Source organism: Aquarana catesbeiana, linkage group LG03 (assembly GCF_042186555.1).
Source record: "Aquarana catesbeiana isolate 2022-GZ linkage group LG03, ASM4218655v1, whole genome shotgun sequence".
Taxonomy (NCBI): Eukaryota; Metazoa; Chordata; class Amphibia; order Anura; family Ranidae; genus Aquarana; species Aquarana catesbeiana.
In genome coordinates, this window is record NC_133326.1 from 665,140,165 (window position 1) to 665,162,622 (window position 22,458).

The 22,458-nt window shown below is 44.0% G+C and overlaps 1 protein-coding gene and 1 long non-coding RNA gene across 2 annotated transcripts in view; one reads left to right on the plus strand and one right to left on the minus strand.

Moving 5' to 3' along the window:
* Positions 1–12,385, plus strand: part of LOC141133440 (uncharacterized) — a 45,039-nt gene extending 32,654 nt beyond the window's left edge. The window contains exon 3 of the long non-coding RNA XR_012243075.1: positions 12,016–12,385. This is a non-coding gene — a long non-coding RNA (uncharacterized lncRNA). The remainder of the gene's footprint in view (positions 1–12,015) is intronic.
* The window catches only part of LOC141133437 (complement C3-like), a 363,837-nt gene that overhangs the window by 315,814 nt on the left and 25,565 nt on the right, over positions 1–22,458 (minus strand). The window lies entirely within an intron of this gene.

Sequence of the window (22,458 nt, forward strand, 5' to 3'; positions counted from 1 at the left end):
CCAAACTGGTATGAAGAATTCAACATCCTATCCCATACCCACCACCCTCCAGCAGAAGAACCGATGGATGCTCATAACGCCAGCCTCCGCAGACGCAGATCGCCGTCACCGAACGGACTCTATTCTTCAGTAGGACCCCGCCAACCACCTCCTAGCCCCATGACAGCGCCTTTGCCTCGCAGAGCTCGCCGGGACCGCTAACTTACCTCCATGCTCCTGAACTCTCCTCCAGACGACACCGCTGGCGGCCCCTTACACACGTCTACCACCTCCTCCTTTCTACAAGCATCCGGACATGTCTCGACTACCTCTCTCTCGCTCCACAGTGCATCACAGAGGTAACACCGCTTCATCTGTACTCTTCTACGATATCGCCCGAGACCCGATCTGCTTGCCAGCATAGTTCTCTCCCACCTATACATTGCATGTCTCCACTGATTACCCTCGCAACGGACTATAGACGCCTCAAACTCTTCCTCCTGATCGCTCTCCCACCTGACAGTCCACAGACCTGCACCAACCGTACCAGCTATACTACAGTTACCGTTCTACACAACAACCTGTTCTGCCCCCGTGGACTACTTTGCCTACTTTATTCACAGACACTTGTCTGCACCGTTACTTAAAGCTGACACCGGGCCCTGCAGTGTAGGTACCACCGGACTCATCGCATACGGACCATGGGTACCCTAGGCAAATCCTGAGGGGTAACAAGTTAACTGTTAAGGTTTATTGTTAGACGTTAGAAGTTATAAAATTTAAGTAACTACTGCCTCCTGCTTCAGGAAGACACGGCCGAGATACACTACACACTGACATCACATCAGAACCACATCTTTGATCAATCCTTCTACCTATTGATTCTCCCTCATACTGCCTAAGCTCCTTAAACCACAACCCACTCCCTACAGTCTGCTCTATACTGCCACCTACTGACCCCAAAGCAAAAGTATCTGTACCTCAATTAGACTCACATCCCTATTTAACCTCATATATCACCACAGAAGAGATCAAAGATAATCATATTAACCTAAATATATTCCACAGGGCACGTTATTAAGACCTGTAAATAACAGGTTTAAATTGATCGCTTCCAGTGATCTCTGCCTCGTATGTAGGGAGGACAATGACACCTAGCTACACACACTGACAACACTTGAGCTAAGGATTTCTTTTGCATTCCCAGGAGCTACTCCACTCCTCCCAAACTGAAGGAGATCTGCAATCCGACTCTCCACTGCCATCTACTGGCTTTGAGCACATCCCTTCTGCACCTCTACACACTATATACCCACACTCATCTTCACTTACCAATACTAACTGGATTGACATTACACTTACCACACTGTCACACCCACTCCCACACTAGAACTCACTAGAGGCCTGCACTTACTCTTATACTCATCTGTCCTCGAATTTCCCCTACAACTCTACTTATACATAAAACTCGAGATCTGAACTGTTCCTGCAATGTTGTACTTGCCTAGGTTGACCACACATACCTACACCCACAACACACAGGTTATGTTCTCTTCATTTTCAATTACTAACCACTTTATACATACAATACTATACTTCTATGGTTTATTGCTCTCACATATGGTACGCTAACCTGTTTACTTAGCCTTGCAATCGTTATACTGTACAGACCACATCTATAGAAATTATTGTTATTATACTTATATAGCAATGTTTATTAAGGTTACCCTTCTTTGTGCTTTTCCCACCTCACTGATATGACCCTACCGGTGACCATCACCCAAATACCCAATACCTCCAGCTCGTTCTAAGATATAGCTGACCACTAATATTGTTACTCAACTGACTCGCTCGCCGCTACAAAATATCGACCATCCTCTCACCCGTATGACTCCACTCTGATAAGTTCCCTAACATGAATACTACATACTTGTCCCCCTAATACCACCATATAACTAACATAAGACTGTTGGTGAGCCGGACCCCATTGACAGTCTTTCCCACCTACTGTAGAACATCTCTCGATTGATAGACCAACCCCCACACAGTGGTTACAAGTGTCTTATCTAGCATTTCCAATTAACGAACCTACACACACCACTGATCTTACCCGGTTAGTAAACTTTTTGTGATCCTAGTCACTGAATTAAGTGATTGAGGTCACATTCATAACCGGAATTGTTTATCCCCTCCCTACCCCTGCTCCTTGACCCACCCTATCCACACGCACACACCCTTCACCCCGTCCCTCCACCTCCACTAACGCAGCACATACCACCCTCCTAAATACATCCACATATCTATACAATGACGAATCCTTCCAGCACCACGCATAGCACCAAACTCAAACTAATCTCACTAAATGTAAAGGGCCTTAATACGCCCGAGAAACGTTCCAAGCTACTCCTCACAATGCACCGCAACAAGGCCGATATTATTTTCCTTCAAGAAACTCATTTTCGAACCGACTCCACGCCAAAGCTACAAAATCACCGATATCCCATGGTATTCCATGCTACCAACCCATTACACAAGACAAAAGGTGTCTCAATACTCATAGCTAAAGCCTGCCCCATTCAAATCACGGACTCCTTAATAGATGTGGAAGGCAGATACATATTTCTCAAAGGATCCCTTCTCAATAGAACATTTACATTGGCTAATATATACGCCCCCAACCGCGGTCAAGTACCTTTCTTCCGGAAAATCACGAATATTCTCACAACCTTCCAAGAAGGAACCCTCATCTTGGGTGGAGACTTCAACACTCCACTTAACCCTACCCATGACACATCTACTGGCTCCTCCTCACTCCCATATTCGGCCCTTAAAACAATTAAATCGTCCCTCAATCAGCTATTGCTACATGACACATGGCGAACCCTGAACCCAAATGTTAAAGACTTCACATTCTATTCCGCTCCCCACGACAGATATTCCAGGATAGACTACATCTTTCTAACACAAAAAGATCTATCTTTAATTCATCATACTTCAATTGACCCCATGCTTATCTCCGACCATCACCCCACCTCTCTAACACTTAAAATCCCAAACACGACGCCCCGCTCTCAAACATGGAAATTGGATCCATCATTACTGACTGACCCCTCTATCAAGGCTGAGGTCGAATCTACCCTCAAACATTTCTTTCAAGAGAATGTTTCGACGGACACATCCCCACTTACCATCTGGGAAACACACAAATGCGTAATCAGAGGAACCCTAATCGCAGCAGCTGCCAAACGCAACCGAATACGCAGAAAACAATACTCAGACCTCACCAACAAAATCCATAGACTAGAAACTGCTCACAAACAATCCCAAGCCCTCTCCACTATGACTGAACTGATTCAAGCTAGAAAAGATCTACTGGATATCTTAGACAACCAAATTCGACGCAAATACATCCTCTCCAAAAAAACGTTTTATGAATTTGGCAACAAAGCCAGTAAAATGCTAGCTCGGGCTTTGCAAGTGACAAAAGCTCACACAACGATTCACTCTATCACTGATCCAACAGGACGCAAATTTACCAAAACCCCAGACATAACAACGCAGTTTGTCCAATATTATAGTAAACTGTATAACCTCCACCCATCTAACTCCTCCTTTGATAAGAACAAACGAACAGAAATGATAGCCGATTTTTTGCAACAATATGGCCCTACCCCTATCTCTGATTCCGTGGCCCAAGATTTGGCCTCCCCCCTAACCAGAGAAGAAATAGACCTAGCTCTAAAACAACTAAAATCAGGTAAAAGCCCCGGCCCCGATGGCTTGACAGTCGGCTACTATAACACTTACGCAGAAACACTCACCCCCTTCTTCTTAAAAGCCTTTAATTCCTTTGCAACCCCCACGACACCACCTCGTGACCTTCTAACTGCCCATATAACTGTAATTCCGAAACCAGACAAAGACCCCTCCCTAGTTACCAATTACAGGCCCATCTCGCTTCTTAATGTGGACTTAAAATGGTATGCGAAGACTTTAGCGAACCGTATACTACCACTATTGCCCCAACTTATAGATCTGGACCAAGTTGGCTTTGTTCCGGGAAGAGAGGCGAGAGATAACACTCTCAAAGCTCTTAATATACACCATTGGCTTACATCTAGCTGCTCTGGCGGATTTATGCTTTCTCTCGACGCGGAGAAGGCGTTTGACAGGGTGGCCTGGGACTATATGTTAGAATCTCTACGGATGATAGGTCTTCCCCCAACGATGCTCAATTTCATATCGGCCCTTTACTCTAACCCTACTGCCAAGGTCCATGTAAACGGCCACCTGTCGGACGCCTTCTCCGTGTCGAATGGAACCCGTCAGGGCTGCCCACTCTCCCCTCTAATTTTTATTCTTTCCTTGGAACCCTTCCTAAGACGCCTGAGAGCCAACCAAGACATTAAGGGAATTACCATCAAACGACGTACGTACAAAATAGCTGCCTTCGCGGACGACATACTCCTTTTTCTTACTGACCCCCTCACGACAATTCCTAACCTCCTTACAGACTTTAAAAATTTTCATACCCTATCTAATCTCCAAATAAATTACACGAAATCGACAGCCCTGAATATCACCCTTGCCCCTGAACTTTGTCGACAATGCCAAATCAACTTCCCGTTCTCATGGAACGCTAAAGCCATCCCGTATCTAGGTATTCTCTTACCGACCTCCTTGAATAACTTATACACCCTAAACCACGCGGCAATATTACAAAAAATACAATTGGACCTAAAAAAATGGTCCACAGGACTTTTTTCCTGGTTCGGTAGAGCCGCGATAATCAAAATGAACATTCTGCCTAGACTTCTGTATATTTTGCAAACTATCCCCATTAAACTTCCAAAATCATTTTTCTTAACATACCAACAGGCCTGTACATCGTTCATATGGGCCAAATTACGCCCGAGAATAAGCTACCTGCGACTAACCGCCCCCAAACTTTTAGGGGGCATAGGTCTTCCTGATCTACGCAAATACCACCAAGCATGCCATCTTACCCGAATTATAGACTGGAACATACACTCTACGCTCAAAGACTGGATCCACGTAGAGCAATCTTTCTCGGACCTTCCATTATCTAACCTTCCCTGGATCAATAACTCTAATACCCCCCCTGAATCCAAACACCATCCATTAATCAACCCCACGTTGGCTTCCTTCCGCACTGCCTGTAACCTCCACAAAATTTCTTCATCTAATGGCCCAATGACCCCTCTGAGAATGAACCCAGATTTTTCCCCAGGGATGCATCCCACCTTCTTAGCAGACCACTGGCCCCACCCTACTGTACGAGCAGAACACTTTTTCGAAGGAAATCATTTCTTATCCCAAACAGCGCTTGCGTCCAAAATGAACATGAGCTCTTTCCCATTCTGGAATTACGTCCAACTGAGACACTTCTTTCACAAACCTAAAACCAGATCAGATTGGTCCAGACAGACCACCACATTCGAAAACCTATGCTCCAGTGGGGAACCACAAAAACACCTGATATCCCAGACATATGCACTCCTATTCACATCCCATGCACTAACAAAACACTGGACCACCAGACAATGGGAACAGGACCTCTCGATACACCTTACCGAAGCAGACTGGGAGAAAATATATACCTTGACCCACAAAGGATCCATTAACGTACAAATACAAGAAAACGCCTTTAAAATACTATCACGATGGTACAGAACACCGCTGACGCTGCATCATATTGACCCGTCCATTACCCAAACATGTTGGAGGTGTAAAACGGAGATTGGATCGTTCTTACATGTTTGGTGGTCCTGCACAAAAATTCAACCCTTCTGGAAAGAAGTACACAAATTGATCAATCAAATAACGACATACACATTAGACTTCAATCCTGCATTATTCCTACTCCACCACTCCAAATTGCCACTGTCAACATACCTACGATCTCTGACCATGCACATGGTGAATGCTGCCAAGCTATGCATTCCCCTCAAATGGCGCTCCACGGACCAACCATCTATTGCAGACTGGTTTGCACGCATACAAAAAACGATGGCCATGGAGGACCTCATACATCAGGCCAATGAAACACAACCTAAATTTGTCAAAACATGGACATGCTGGATACACTTTACCACAACTGATGAATACAAACGATACTTCACATGAAAGCTGTATAGACATTGTAACGCTGCTTAGAATAACAAATATCTACCTTACCCTGGATATCATCTGTCCCCTTCATTTCTCTTTCCGCGGCTGACAACCCTGAACACCCTCATACTCAAGACAAAACACGCAAACGTACTACCTTTTGCTGACGATACTCACTATAATACACTTACTACTACTATCCCAACTCACCCCCTACACATCCTCTCTATAATCACCTATCTACGCTCACTGTCCAACAAACCTACTTTAAAACAAACTTTAACGGGTGCACCTAATGATAAAAATGACTCACGTTCCCACCCCCACCCACCCTATATCAACCACCATCCTTGATAGACTATGAAGCTAGAGTTCTAAAATTCAGTAATAATATTTCTACTGTATAGCTTCTTTACAGCTCTACAGAATATCTACTCCAAATGAATACTTAACTACTACGGTTTATATGTAATAACTCGAATTTATCTCCCACAAGAACAGCGGCTGCGTCCGCTAACATACACTGTACTATATTTAAGTAATCCCTATGCTGTACTCTCCTTTTTCTGTATTTTCCCTTGTTACTTCTGTTTTAAAACCAATAAAAATATTTGAAAAAAAAAAAAAAAAAAAAAGTTAAAGTTACTAAAAAAAGTGTTAAAAAAAAAATAAAAAAATAAAAAAATAAAAATACAAAAAAAATAGTTGTCGTTTTATTGTTCTCTCTCTCTATTCTCTCTCTATTGTTCTGTTCTTTTTTATTGTATTCTATACTGCAATGTTTTATTGTTATGTTTTTATCATGTTTGCTTTATAGGTATGCAATTTTTTTATACTTTGTTTTTTTATTGTTAACCACTTTTTTGTTTTCAGGTACGCCATTCAGCTGCAGAGCGGATTTATTTATCTTGACAGCAACAGCGTTTTCTCCTACAATTTATAAAGCCGTGACTCCAGCGCTGTCGGAGGTGATTTCACCACCACAGTTACATACTTCAGCATATATGCCGAAGCGTGGGGGCAGCAGTGGGTGGAGGAGCGATTTGCTCCTGCCTTTTGCGGGAGGATGCCCCCATGCTTCGGCATATATATATTTTAGGTAGGCACAGGTTGTGTTAAATGTTTTATTTTTTACTATGGTTTTTTTTGTATTTGCTTTGCAGGTATGGTAAGTATTACTGTTATACTGTAATGTTACTTTGTTTTTTTGTTAACCATCATTTGCTTAGCAGGTACGCCATTCAGTTGCAGCGCGGATTTATTTATCTTGACAGCAACAGCGTTTGCGCTCCCACGATATATAAAGCCGTGACTCCAGCGCTGTCGGAGGTGATTTCACCACCACAGTTACATACTTAAGCATATTTGCCGAAGCGTGGGGGCAGCAGTGGGTGGAGGAGCAATTTGCTCCTGCCTTTTGCGGGAGGATGCCCCCATGCTTCGGCATATAAATGGTGCATGTATGCCCATCATTAGAAGTGGGCGGATGAAGGGAGGTATTCTAATGGTGGGCATACCCACCGATCAATATCTTTTTTTCTTCAGCCCACAGGCTGCATGAAAAAAAAGTTTACAATACAAGGACCAGCAACGTACTGGTATGTTGCTGGACTTTGAGTGGTTATACCAGAATGATGCCTGCAGGTTTAGGTATCATCTTGGTATCATTCTTTTCATCCAGGGGTCAGCTTTCATGTAAAAGCAATCCTAGCGGCTAATTAGCCTCTAGACTGCTTTTACAAGCAGTGGGAGGGATTCCCCCCACCGTCTTCCATGTTTTTCTCTGGCTCTCCTGTCCCAACAGGGAACCTGAGAATGCAGCCGGTGATTCGGCCAGCTGACCATAGAGCTGATCAGAGACCAGAATGGCTCCAATCATCTCTATGGCCTAAGAAACCGGAAGCTACGAGCATTTCATGACTTAGATTTCGCCAGATGTAAACAGCGCCATTGGGAAATTGGGAAAGCATTTTATCAGAGGCAAAGGAGAGATCTAGGGTCTAATAGACCCCAATTTTTTCAAAAAAGAGTACCTATCACTACCTATTGCTATCATAGGGGATATTTACATTCCCTGAGATAACAATAAAAATGATTAAAAAAAAATAAAAATGAAAGGAACAGTTTAAAAATAAGATAAAAAAATAAAAAAATTAATAAAGAAAAAAAAAAAAAAAAAAAAAAAAAAGCACCCCTGTCCCCCCCTGCTCTCGCACAAAGGCGAACGCAAGCGTCGGTCTGGCGTCAAATGTAAACAGCAATTGCCCCATGCATGTGAGGTATCACCGCGAAGGTCAGATCGAGGGCAGTAATTTTAGCAGTAGACCTCCTCTGTAAATCTAAAGTGGTAACCTGTAAAGGCTTTTAAAGGCTTTTAAAAATGTATTTAGTTTGTCGCCACTGCACGTTTGTGCGCAATTTTAAAGCATGTCATGTTTGGTATCTATGTACTCGGCCTAAGATCATCTTTTTTATTTCATCAAACATTTGGGCAATATAGTGTGTTTTAGTGCATTAAAATTTTAAAAAGTGTCTTTTTTCCCCAAAAAATGCGTTTGAAAAATCGCTGCGCAAATACTGTGTGAAAAAAAAAAATGAAACACCCACCATTTTAATCTGTAGGGCATTTGCTTTAAAAAAATATATAATGTTTGGGGGTTCAAAGTAATTTTCTTGCAAAAAAAAAAAAATTTTTCATGTAAACAAAAAGTGTCAGAAAGGGCTTTGTCTTCAAGTGGTTAGAAGAGAGGGTGATGTGTGACATAAGCTTCTAAATGTTGTGCATAAAATGCCAGGACAGTTCAAAACCCCCCAAAATGACCCCATTTTGGAAAGTAGACACCACAAGCTATTTGATGAGAGGCATGTTGAGTCCATGGAATATTTTATATTGTGACACAAGTTGCGGGAAAAAGACAATTTTTTTTTTTTTTTTTTGCACAAAGTTGTCACTAAATGATATATTGCTCAAACATGCCATGGGAATATGTGAAATTACACCCCAAAATGCAGGGCTCCACTGTCTGGATAAAGGGGCCCTTGAGAGCTAAGGAAGTCCTCCTCTTCCTGCCTCTGTTCTGCCTCAAGTGCCCTGTCCATTATTCCACACAGCGTGTGCTCCAACAGGTGGACAGGGGGGACAGTGTCACTGATGCATGCAGTGTCACTGCTCACCATCCTTGTGGCCTCCTCAAATGGTGACAGGACAGTGCATGCATCCCTGATCATGGCCCACTGGAGTGGGGAAAAAAATCAAGCTCCCCTGACCTGGTGCCATAGTCGCACAGATACTCATTGATGGCCCTCTGCTGTGTGTGCAGCTGATGCAGCATGGCAAACATTGAGTTCCACCTGGTGGGCATGTCACAGATTAGGCGGCTCTTGGGCAGGTTAAATTCCTTTTGGAGGTCTGCCAGCCGAGCACTGGCATTATATGACCGGCGGAAATGCACACAGACTTTCCTGGCCTGCCTCAGGACATCCTGTAAGCCCGTGTACCTGCCCAAGAACCGCTGCACTAACAGAGTTAAGGACGTGAGCCAAACAGGGCACATGGGTCAGTTGTCCCTGTCGGAGGGCGGAGAGGAGGTTGGTGCCATTGTCCCAAACCACCATTCCTGCCTTAAGTTGGCATGGCGTCAACCACCTCTGAACCTGCCCCTGCAGAGCTGACAGAATCTCTGCCCCAGTGTGTCTCCTGTCCCCCAAGCACACCAGCTCAAGCACAGCATGGCATCTTTTGGCCTGCGTACTTGCGTAGCCACTTAAATGCCTACGGAGCACCGCTGGTTCCGAGGACAAAGCACAGGAAGAGGCCATGGAGGAGGAAGAGGAGGAGGGGGTGGAAGAGAGAGGTGTGTCACAATCATTAGTAGTGGCATTTTGGAGGTGTGGTGGCGGAACAACCTCCAACACTACTGCACCCTGTCCTGCATCCTTCCCAGCTGCCAGCAGAGTCACCCAATGTGCCGTGAAACTTAGGTAACGTCCCTGTCCATGCCTGCTGGACCATGAGTCAGCTGGACCATGAGTCAGCGGTAATATGCACCTTACCGCTGACCGCCCTGTCCAGCGAGGCCAAGACATTGCCTTCCACATGCCGGTAGAGAGCCGGAATCGTCTTCCGTGAGAAAAAGTGGCGTTTGGGAACCTGCCACTGATGAACCGCACATTCTACAAACTCACGGAAGGGGGCAGAGTCTACCAACTGAAAAAGTAGCAGTTGAAGTTCTATTTTTGCCAAGCTAGCATTTAACCACTGGGCATGTGGATGGCTGGGAGCGAACTTCTTTCTGCGGTGCAGCAGCTGGGGCAGGAAAATTTGCCTGGTACAATCTGACGTTGGTGTACCGATAGTAGATTGCCCGCAAGTACTTGCAAGTACTAATTCTACACCTTCATTCCTCTCAGTGCAGGTCTCAGAGAGGACTGAAGGTATAGTGGGGTTGGAGATCCCAGCTGATGAGGAGCAAGGAGAGGTCCTCTTTGTTCTTTGGTGTGGGTCTTTTAGGTACGCTTGCCAACTAACTGCATGGCAGGTCAACATATGTCTGGTCAAGCATGTGGTGCCCAAGCAGGAGATGTTTTGGCCACGCGAGATACGCGAGAGCCTGCACAAGCACCTGGCTGCAGGTAGTTATACTGTAGGTGCAACTGTGCGGGGTACACAGTACAGTAACTGGAAATACTTTAAGAGCCTACACAAGCACCTGGCTGCAGGTAGCTATACTGTAGGTGCAACTGTGCGGGGTACACAGTACAGTAACTGGAAATACTGTAAAAACGCCTGCCTGTCAGTATTCGGTATTCGGTATCTCTTACCAGATCTAAGGCCTCTATATTACACACATACACATACTGTATTCAATTTAGCTAGATCCTGTTCTTCTCTATTAGGAAGAGAAGAACAGGATCTAGCTAAATTGAATACAGTATGTGTATGTGTGTAATATAGAGGCCTTAGATCTGGTAAGAGATACCGAATACACAGATCTCCCTGTTCAGCTTTCAGAGATGACACAGATAGCCGCTAATATCAAAAATACCTTCTCCTCAGCGATAACTGAACTGAAAGCCGATCTTCTCTCCCTTAATGAGAGGATGGCTAACACTGAGAAGGCAGAAGCTAAAAGGGACAGGGCTATTGAGCATCTGGGATCTGTGGTGCATACCCACGCTAATCACTTTATCCAAGTGAATAGACATCTGGAGGATCCCGACAACAGGGGGAGAAGACAAAACATTAGGGTCAGAGGGATCCCCGAGACTATTTAATCTACCCAGACAAAATCAGCACTGCAGGCTGTCTTTAATGAACTCTTGGACCGTCCCAAAGATACAGACATAGAGTTTATCAGGGCTCACAGGGCTCTGAATCCGCGCCCTGCAGACACAGCCCCTCCGAGAGACATTGTGTGCTGCTTACAAAGTTTCTCACTCAAGGAGGAAATTTTGCACAAATCAAGGAAAAATGATCACATCATTTTTAATGATCATCATATTTTCTTATTCCAGGACCTTTCCCACATTACTCTTCAAAACAGGCGGGCACTGCGTCTCTTGCTGGAGGCCCTAAGGGAGAAGGGAATTCCATATAGATGGAAGTTCCCTTTCGCACTCAACGCCACATTTCTTTTTTTTTTTGTTTACAAACTTTTTTATTTGGTACAAAGAAATAGTACAAAAAGCTTATTGACATATGCCATAAAATGTACAAAGTAATTTCTACAAAAAGGGATAACAAAATATATTAAGCTGTTCTTGAATGGAGTATATATTTATATATAAATATAGCAATTCCTATTATACATTAAACTCTATATTCATATAATACTCTTCAGTGAACTTCAGTATTTAGTAGAATTATTAGCATGGTTAAACCATGGGTCCCATTTTTTTGTGTAGAAACGCCACATTTCAAGGCAGACAATACTCCTACCAGAAGATATAGAGACATTTTGTGATCAATTGGGACTACCATTGATTGACCTCCCTGAATGGTACCAAGAATTTAGGATCCCGGAACATACCCCGACGTCATCACACTCTCCAATGACATCCCCATCAAAGCTACCTTCATCTAAAAAATCTAAACTCAATAAACGCACGGGTCCCAATCAAGCAAGCAAGTCTTCACATGGTTGACACGCTGACGTCATCGCTGAGTACCTCGTCCTGAACGGGTGTCTGTACGCCGGTCGGCTGCTACTGTTTTTTATCCATGCTTTTTATCTGCATTCTCCATGCAAGTGTAACCTTTAACCTTTATTAAACTTGGGTCTTATTGATTTACACTATGGAGAGCCTTTGTTTTATTTTTTTGGGTCCCCCCTACTGACTGTCGTACTGGATGGAGCTACCCTGTTTGTCTCTGGCCCTTTACTGGAAAAACGTGGTGTGACGTTACCAGCTACTGAGTGTCAGGTTGCCATACAAGCTTACTAAAGCTTGCCGTCTGGTAAGCGTACAATACATACGGTGGTGGATCTCCTCACATGTTGGTGTCTGTGTGATCGATTAAACTCATCTTTTATTTGTTTTGAACACTTTTGGATGTTTTTATTCACGGACTTTTCATTATTACATCCACATTTCTTATTGTTGGGACTAATTTTTACCACCCCTTTATGGTTTTTGGCACTTATATTGTTAATTTTGTACATCTCTTTGGGTCCATCACGGATCCTTTGACCGTATTTATTCACTTATTTTTTATATATGTTTTTCACTTTTTGTTTTTGTAGTGCTGCTCACGTTTTTTATATAATTTACTGTATTTGTATATATCTCACATTTTTGAGCTGCAGCTTTTTATTGATTTTTTTTATTCTTATCAGGTAGCACGGTAAACATTTTTTTCTGTTTTACATACAAGTCTTCACATGTACCCAAAGGATTCAGGTTCCAGGCAGAGACCTGAACGGTGTGACTTAGCTTGACAATCCTTTTTGCCATTCTGCAGAGACCATGTATGGATGCTGACAGGATCCGTTTGTCCCACTTGTTTACTGAGAAGTTACCTGTTTTGTAATTCAACCTTTTATTCGGATATAAATTACTGGTCATGTGACAACCAGATGCCAAATCGCATATTTTTGTTTTCTAGTTGTGCATTTATATATGCATACATAGGTGTGCGCAGGGGGTGTGCCAGGTGTGCCTGGGCACACCCTAATCACCCAGTGCAACAGGGCCCCTCATAAAGCAATGCAGCTGGAACTCCTGTACTAGGCCTGGGCCCTATCAGTTCAAAAAGGGGGCCCCGGGCACCTGCCAAGCAAGAGGACCAACTGTACTGCCTTATTGCAGACACTCTTGTTCCTTCCCCTGCAGAACTGCTGGCTTCTCCTCCTCTCCTTCCCTCTGGCTGCACTGCAGGGGGATAAATTCTAGTATCTGCCCCCCCTGTGCCTCCTTCCCCTGCATCACTTCCGGCTTCCCTCCTCTCCTTTCTTAACAGCACCTGTTAAGGCACACAGGGGGATATTTCAGTATGGAGAGTAGGGAAAGGGGCCAGTAGAAATGATTTTTTCAGAATGTACACAGTGAGAGATCAGGACTGATCGCTCCTCTGTCTACTCATCGCTGGAGCATAGTAAACTATGTGTACAATGCCTCAGTTTGTGAATGAACAGGAAGCCTGTGAGCTCTTCCTATTCATTCATCTGTGCAGCTGAGGCTGCATGAAAATGGACTGATGAATGTCCATTTCTCAGTTTAGACCCCTTATATTTCACAAAAAAAATGTAAATAAATACCGTATTTATCGGCGTATAACACGCACCGGCGTATAACACGCACCCCAATTTAGGAGGGAATTTTAAGGAAAAAAAAACTTTTAGGAGGGAAGTTGAAGGGAAAAAAAACTTACATTTAAATGCCCATCATTGCAGCCTTCTCAGTGCAGCCTTGTCAGTGCAGCCTTGTCAGTGCAGCCATGTCAGTGCAGACTTCCCCAGTGCAGCCTTGTCAGTGCAGACTTCCCCAGTGCAGCCTTCCCCAGTGCAGCCTTCCCTAGTGCAGCCTTCCCCAGTGATCCCAGCCATTCTGGGCTTCAAAATCGCTGACCGCGATTTGAAAATGGCACCGCCGGCGCCGAAATACACAGTGCCGGTCCTCGGCTCTTTCCGGCGGCTTTCGTTCACTTTCGGCTCCACTCGTAGTCCCGAGCGGAGCTATCCGAACCTAGCCGAGTAGGTTCGGATAGCTCCGCTCGGGACTACGAGTGGAGCCGAAAATGAACGAGAGCCGCCGGAAAGAGCCGAGGACCGGCTCTGTGTATTTCGGCGCCGGCGGCGCCATTTTCAAATCGCGGTCGGCGATTTTGCAAATGTGACAGGTCGGGATCGCAGGGGATCGGCGTATAACACGCACCTGCGATTTTCCCCTGGTTTTAAGGGGAAAAAAGTGCGTGTTATACGCCGATAAATACGGTAAATATCCAAGAAAATAAAAACCAAATACAATTCTAAAAAGTAAATAAAACAAATATTAAGGACTGTGCTTCTATCATTTCTGAAAAACATAGCATTGCCACTGTGGCATGTGTACGCCCCTAGCCACTGCCTCTGTTGCTCAGTTTTTGAGCTTTGGGGTGTACACCCTAATGCAATAGGCTGCGCACACCTATGCATGCATACTGACATTCTACAAGGATGGATGAAGTTTGTGAAATGTACACCGTGGTAACTATTTCTATAGTGTTGCTTTATCCTCTGCTGCCATCCAGTGACACTTTTGGGTAATGCACCCGGAACAACTTACGTAAGCCCAGGAGCTTTTTCTATCACAGCAATATATATGTTATCTGACTGCTCAGAGAAAAGCGACACTGTGGAGACTATAAGATGTTAAGTTGGAATGAAAAGCTTATTCATGAACATGACATGAAGCACATTATTATATGGCAATTTCAGGAAATCTCACGATTTTCAGTTTTTCCTATTAGAGATCTATCCAGAGACTTATAGGGAACAAAAATATGTTTTCGCTAACCCCTTATTGTCGATATTGTTCTGTTATTTTTACAGGCGGCACTGTTGTTAGCCTAAAGATTGAGCAGTTTTGATATATGGATAACAACATGCCTTGGGCCTGCAAGTATGAGCTAATTACAACACATTATGGTGGATGTGTACTGACATATAATGTTGCAATGGGCCCAGAGAAGAGACCTTATGGATTCTGCAACATTAGTAAGCTTGGGCTGGCTGAAATTTAGGTAGTACGTATCCCTGTTGCCGAGTTGTTTCATTTTTCATTACGCTGTTTTGCTATATTTTAGTTAGCACTACAATTAAAGTGTGGACAGTTGTCCGTATAATTATAATTATTGCTGTATTTAGGGCTGGAAGGGGCACATTCACCCTTATCAGATAAGCTGTATAGTAGCCGCGGGGGGTGGTCAGAGATTTTCTTTTGTATCTGGATATATAATTTTCCTTTACGGATTGATTTAAATTTGCTCTCTTGGAATTCACGCTGTAACGCCTTCCACAGCCTCTATCAGAAGATTCTCCTCGGCGAATAGCTGCGGAGCAATCTCATATTTTTCTCTTTCGGTTATTAACCAAAGACATATACCACTACTCGTTTCTTCTTCTCTCACTCTTATTTCTCTTAATAGGAGTTTATATTCTCTACTCTCCTCTGTAGACCATATATAGGAGATAACTGGGTCTACCTTGTTCATTTACACTAGCACCACCAGAGGTATTTGAGGTAGATTTATTTAAATCTATTTACAGAACAGTCACGGCCTACTCCATGCTAGACAAAAGGCCATTTCTGGTCTCTCATAATGTTAGGGGCTTGAACACAACGGAAAAACGCACCTCAATAATTAAAGAAATTAGGAAAATTACTACAAAGGTGGTCTTTTTACAAGAAACACACTTTAAATAAGGCGCAATCCAGCAAATTGGGAACAAAGACTACCTACAGGTCTTTTATGCCACAAACCCTGCATCTAAATCTAAAGGGGTTTCTATTCTGATACATAAGAATGCTGGGATAGACATTTCACAACAATATGCAGAGATGGGAGATTTCTATTCCTCAAAGGTCAATGGGCTGGGATCCCTATAACATTAGTGAATGTGTATTTCCGAATACCGCTCAAGTTTCTTTTTTGCCAAACCATGATTGAGGAACTCAAGAGTTTCGCTCAAGGATGTATTATCCTAGGGGGGGGATCTTAACCTACCATTAAACCCATCTCAAGATACATCTGACAGCACATCCGGTGTACCTTTATAAAAAGCTTAGGAAAATAAAATCGTTACTGTCCTCCCTTACGCTAGTAGATACATGGCGCACAGCAAACCCCACAGGTAGGGATTTTTCATATTTCTCAACCTTACATAATAAACACATGCGAATAGATTACATTTTCTTATCACAAAGAGATCTTCCGTTATTAAAATCAGCAAAAATTGGCATCAAATCACTGTCTGACCATTCACTCATTTCGTTGTCTCTTCATCCACCTACAAAAACTACGTACAATAGTACGTGGAGACTGAATCCATCTTTACTTACGGACGTACAAACACACACGAAGGTATCAAACTCTTAAAGCATATTTCCATGAAAACACTTCAGAGGAGATGTCTCCGTTAATAACGTGGTTAGCCCATAAATGTGTGATCCGGGGGGAACTAATTAGACTGGGAGCCAAAAAGAAAAGGGAAGCAGAAAAAGAAGTTAATGACCTAGTGACTAAAATAAGCATTCTAGAAGCCGAACATAAACAATCGATGGCCTTAAATGTAGCTGCGGAACTATTGGAGCTACGTAAATCATTACAATCCATATTACATTTGAGAGCAAAGAAAATCCTTTTCTTCACAAAAGGCTTTTTCTATGAACACAGTGACAAAACAGGGAAATTCTTAGCAAGAGCACTAAAAGAGATGCAACTCTCCACAAACATAATGGCGATCACAAATAAAAATAACCAATTGACACATGAGACAGAAAAGATAGCACAAATTTTTCACAACTATTACACAGATCTGTATAGCCTACCACAACCACATAAACCAGCGAATTTGCTTGGAACACGTGCCCAACTAATCAAGCAATTTCTAGTGAATAGTGGTTTACCTGTCCTGGGAGAACAAGACATACAACAATTAGAACAACCAATTACAGAAGACGAGTTACTATTGGCAATTAAGTCGCTTAAACCAGGAAAAAGTCCAGGCCCGGATGGCATCACCGCACATTACTACAAAGCCTTTCCATCACTTCTGACCCCACACCTTCTGAAAGCCCTGAACTATCTTAAGGTAGTCAGAAACGTACCAGACGATTTTTTAAAGGCACATGTCACAGTATTGCCTAAACCCAATAAAGATAGATTAGATTGCTCCAATTACAGGCCAATTTCGCTTCTCAACATAGACTTAAAACGTTTTATGAAAGTCCTCGCGAATCGCCTAAGACCGCTTTTACAATTACTGATTGGACCTGAACAAGTAGGTTTTTTGCCTGGGAGGGAAGCTAGGGATAACGTGACAAGAGCTTTGAACCTAATTCACAGGGCGCATTCTGATGGTTTCGAAGGTATGCTTCTCTCCACAGATGTGGAGAAAGCCTTCAACCGAGTGTCCTGGGACTTTCTGCGTGCGACCTGTGGACATATTGGTTTACAATCTCACATGCTATCCTGGATCTCAACTCTATACCATAACCCAACGGCGAGGATCAAGGTAAATGGATCATTGATGATGTGTCCATTGGGAATGGAACACGGCAGGGGTGCCCTTTGCCACCCTTGCTATTCATTCTTACACTTGAACCGCTCATCCGAACAGTAAATAACTCACCATCTATCCGGGGCTTTCAGGTGGGAACAAAAACATACAAGTCAGCGGCATATGCAGATGATTTGTTGTTTTTTTATCACTCAACCGCATATCTCCCTACCTAATCTATGTCAAATTTTCACACATTACAATTATCTCTCGAACTTTAAAGTTAACTATAAGAAATCTGAGGCATTAAATTTAACACTATCAGGACAAAATACAGCTATTAAATATCTTGGTGTGTGGCTCACCTCAAGAACAGATTCCATATACATGACAAATTTCAAACCCCTCTTACAAAATATTAAGAAAGACTTAGACAGATGGTCTTTGAAATACTTTTCCTGGTTAGGCAGAGCAGCCATAATAAAAATGATGATTTTGCCTAGAGTTTTATATTTTTTCCAGACTCTACTAGTCCAGCTACCAGCGAGCTTCTTCCAAACATTGAACTCCATAACTAGGAGATTTCTTTGGGCGGCCAAACACCCGCGTATAAATCTTACACTGCTTACCAAAGCAAAACAAGCAGGAGGAATGGGCTTCCCAAATTTTAAAAATTATCATCTGGCCTCGCATATCAGCCATTTGATTGGCATTGTCATGCAGACAATAAAGACTGGGTGAGTCTGGAGAATGGAACAGGGCCTATTCCAATTAAATATACACCTTGGACAGCATGGACCGCATGTCCTACGCAACTTAAAAACCACCCAACCATAGGAGCCACATTAAAAGCAATACATAAGCTTGGTAACAACACCAACCTGATTTCCTCTCCGGGTCCATTGACCCCAATACATAACAATCCAGAATTTCCGCCAGGCCTAAAAACCCTAACAGAACAGACAGAAAGTGGGACAAAACCCTTATTAGCTATTCACTGCTTTGAAAAACATAGAGTAAAAACGTTACAAGAAATGCAACAAGTTACTGGACAGGAACAATTATCTTATTGGGAATATTGTCAGATTCATAGCTTCATTTCACATCCCAATAAACGCACTCATTGCGCTGGGCCCTTGTCTCCGCTGGAGGAGGTTTGTTTAACAGCTGAAAAAAACGGAGAGAACAATTTCTCTGGCGTATATGTGGTTGCAATCCTCAGGACCAACCGAAACAAACAAACATAAAAAGTTGTGGGAAGAAGCGTTGAATACCACATTCAGCGACGACCAATGGATCTATGCGTGTATGTTAGCACACAAATGCTCGATCAGCACAAGATTTCAGGAAACTTCGTACAAACTTGTATAATACTACATCTAAATTGCACAAGTGGTTCCCCATGGTATCAGACCTATGTTGGAGATGCCATGGGGCAAAAGGATCAATTCACCACATTTGGTGGGAATGCGACTTGATACGTCCATTTTGGCAAAAGGATGTGACATAATTAAACACATCACTGAGACTTCAATCACGCTTAAATATCTCAAATGGCACAATGAAAAGATACAAGAAATCTCTAACAAGATTCCTCCTTATTGCTGCAAAAACCCTGATCCCCAGATATTGGACAACAACATCTATACCCACTATTAGAGTGGCTTCTCAATATTCATGATACATATGGCATGGAAGAAATAAGAGCTATAGCACATGAAACTATAGAGAACTTCAATACTCTCTGGAAAGTGTGGATTGCCTATAAATATTCCAAAGTTTATAAGACCCTTACAAACACATGAACGATGAACAAAAAACCTGATAGTCTCCTGGTATTCTCAAATCATTCTTAAACTATTTTTCTTTACTATTTCTCTACAAACTCTACTCTTATTCGAACATTTTCACTGCTAAATCTACATGGTTATTTGATAAGTGTTTATGTTTGGCATAATAATAACTGGTTCCAGTATACATGCCTGTTTACATATGACGTGTATAAAGCCCCATACACACGATAGGACTTTGTACAAACTTTCCCTTGGATTTTTGTACAAAGGGCATCGGCCAGAAGATTGTCTTGCATACAGACGACAGGACTTTTCCAGCCAACTTTCACCAAATCACGTGGTTTTTCAGCTCTTTACCACCACCCTTTGGTCAACTTCTGTATTGTTGTCTGATATTGTGTCAATCTCGCCACTTTTATTGGCGAGATTGACACCTTGCAAACCAGGTTCACACTGGTGCGGGGATCCGACTTGGATCCCCGCCAATACCAAGCACTGTGTTTGGTATGAATCTTGAGGGGGAACTCCACGCCATTTTAAATAAAAAACCGGCATGGGTTCCCCTCCAGGGGCATACCAGGCCCTTAGATCTGGTATGGATTTTAAGGGGAACCCCCTACGCTGAAAAAAAACAGCGTGGGGGTCCCCCATAGATCCATACCAGACCATTATCCGAGCACTCAGCCTGGCCGGTCAGGAAAGGGGGTGGGGACGAGCGAGCGCCCCCCCCCTCCTGAGCCATACCAGGCCGCATGCCCTCAACATTGCGGTGGGTGCTTTGGGGAGGGGGAGCCCCGGGGCCCCCTCCACCCCAAAGCACCTTGTCCCCATGTTGATGAGGACAAGGGCCTCTTCACAACAACCCTGGCCATTGGTTGTCGGGGTCTGCGGGCGGGGGGCTTTTCCGAATCAGGGAGCCCCCTTTAATAAGGGGGCCCCCAGATCCCGGCCCCCCGCCCTATGTGAATGAGTATGGGGTACATCGTACCCCTACCCATTCACCTAGGGAAAAAAGTGTCAATAAAAAACACAGTACACAGGTTTTTAAAGTAATTTATTAGGCAGCTCCGGGGTCCTCTTCCGACTTCAGGGGTCCTCTTCCGACTTCGGGGGTCTCTCCGGCGTCTTCTCCCGGTGTCCGCATCTTCTGCCGGCTCCACCGCTATCTTAATCCGATGACCACGCCCCCTTGTGAGGTCACAGTCCCAGCATGCCCCGGGACTGTGACCTCACAAGGGGGTGGGGTCACCGCCTATATAAGTCCGTTGCGGAGCACTCAGAGACCATTCCAGCTGGAGAGAGCGTTGTGTCAACATCCCTGGAAGAGAAGAGGGAAGAAGACGATCCAGAAGTCCGGGCCACCGCTGGCAAAAGAGCGGCAGAAGATAGCGGTGGAGCCGGCAGAAGATGCGGACACCGGGAGAAGACGCCGGAGAGACCCCCAAAGTCGTAAGAGGACCCCCGAAGTCGTAAGAAGACCCCCGAAGTCAGAAGAGGACCTCTGAAGTCGGAAGAAGACCCCGGAGCTGCCTAATAAATTACTTTAAAAACCTGTGTACTGTGTTTTTTATTGACACTTTTTTCCCTAGGTAAATAGGTAGGGGTACGATGTACCCCATACTCATTCACATAGGGTGGGGGGCCGGCATCTGGGGGCCCCCTTATTAAAGGGGCTCCCGGATTCCGATAAGCCCCCCGCCCGCAGACCCCAACAACCAACGGCCAGGGTTGTCGGGAAGAGGCCCTTGTCCTCATCACCATGGGGACAAGGTGCTTTGGGGTGGGGGGCCCCAGGGCGCCCCCTCCCCCAAAGCACCCACCCCCCCATGTTGAGGGCATGCGGCCTAGTATGGCTCAGGGGGGGGCGCTCGCTCGTCCCCACCCCTTTTCCTGACCAGCCAGGCTGCGTGTTAGGATAAGGGTCTGGTATGGATTTTGGGGGGCGTAGGGGGTTCCCCTTAAAATCCATACCAGACCGAAGGGCTTGGTATTCCCCAGAGGGGAATTCCCTCTCACGCCTGCCGCAGTAGGAAAATGTGTTTTTCCTATTGCAGCTAGCGCGAGATGTACAGTACCCTGCCGCCAAGAACCAGCGCGATCTGATCGCGCTGGAAACATTCTTGCGGCTGCGTACTGTAGTTTGTACAAAAGTCCGATGGCTTTGTGTACACATGATCAGACTTTGCTCCATTGGACTTTTGTTGCCGGAAAGTTAGTCTGTTTGCACAGCCAACAAAAGTCCGATGGAAACTGAAAAAGTTTGTCTGATGGAGCATACACACGGTCGGATGTTGCTCCAAAACAAAGAAACAGTACACCAGGAACGGTCTGCAGTGAGATCTAGCTAAACTAGATACAGTGGATATATATATATATACCAATCTGACTGTATATATATATATATATATATATATATATATATATATATATATATATATATATATATATATATATATATATATATTAAATACACTGCAGTTAACTGAATCACCTGCCTGCCTGAAGTAGATTAGAAACAGTAAAGCAGGAACGGTCTGCAGTGAGATCTAGCTAACTGAATAAACTGTCTGCTCAAAGTAAATGAAATGACACTCTCTCTCTATCTCTCTCTCCGCCAGCAACACACTACACAAGGCTGACATGCAGGCCGCCTTATATAGTGTGGGGCGTGGACTTAACCCCTCAACCATAATTGGCCAAAGGCACCCTGCCTTTGGCCAATTATGGCTCTCTTTGCTGATGGCGCTGTGATTGGCCAAAGCATGCGGGTCATAGTGCATGCTTGGCCAATCATCAGCCAGCAATGCACTGTGATGACGCAGTGCATTGTGGGGTGTGACGCGGCTCGAATTTGG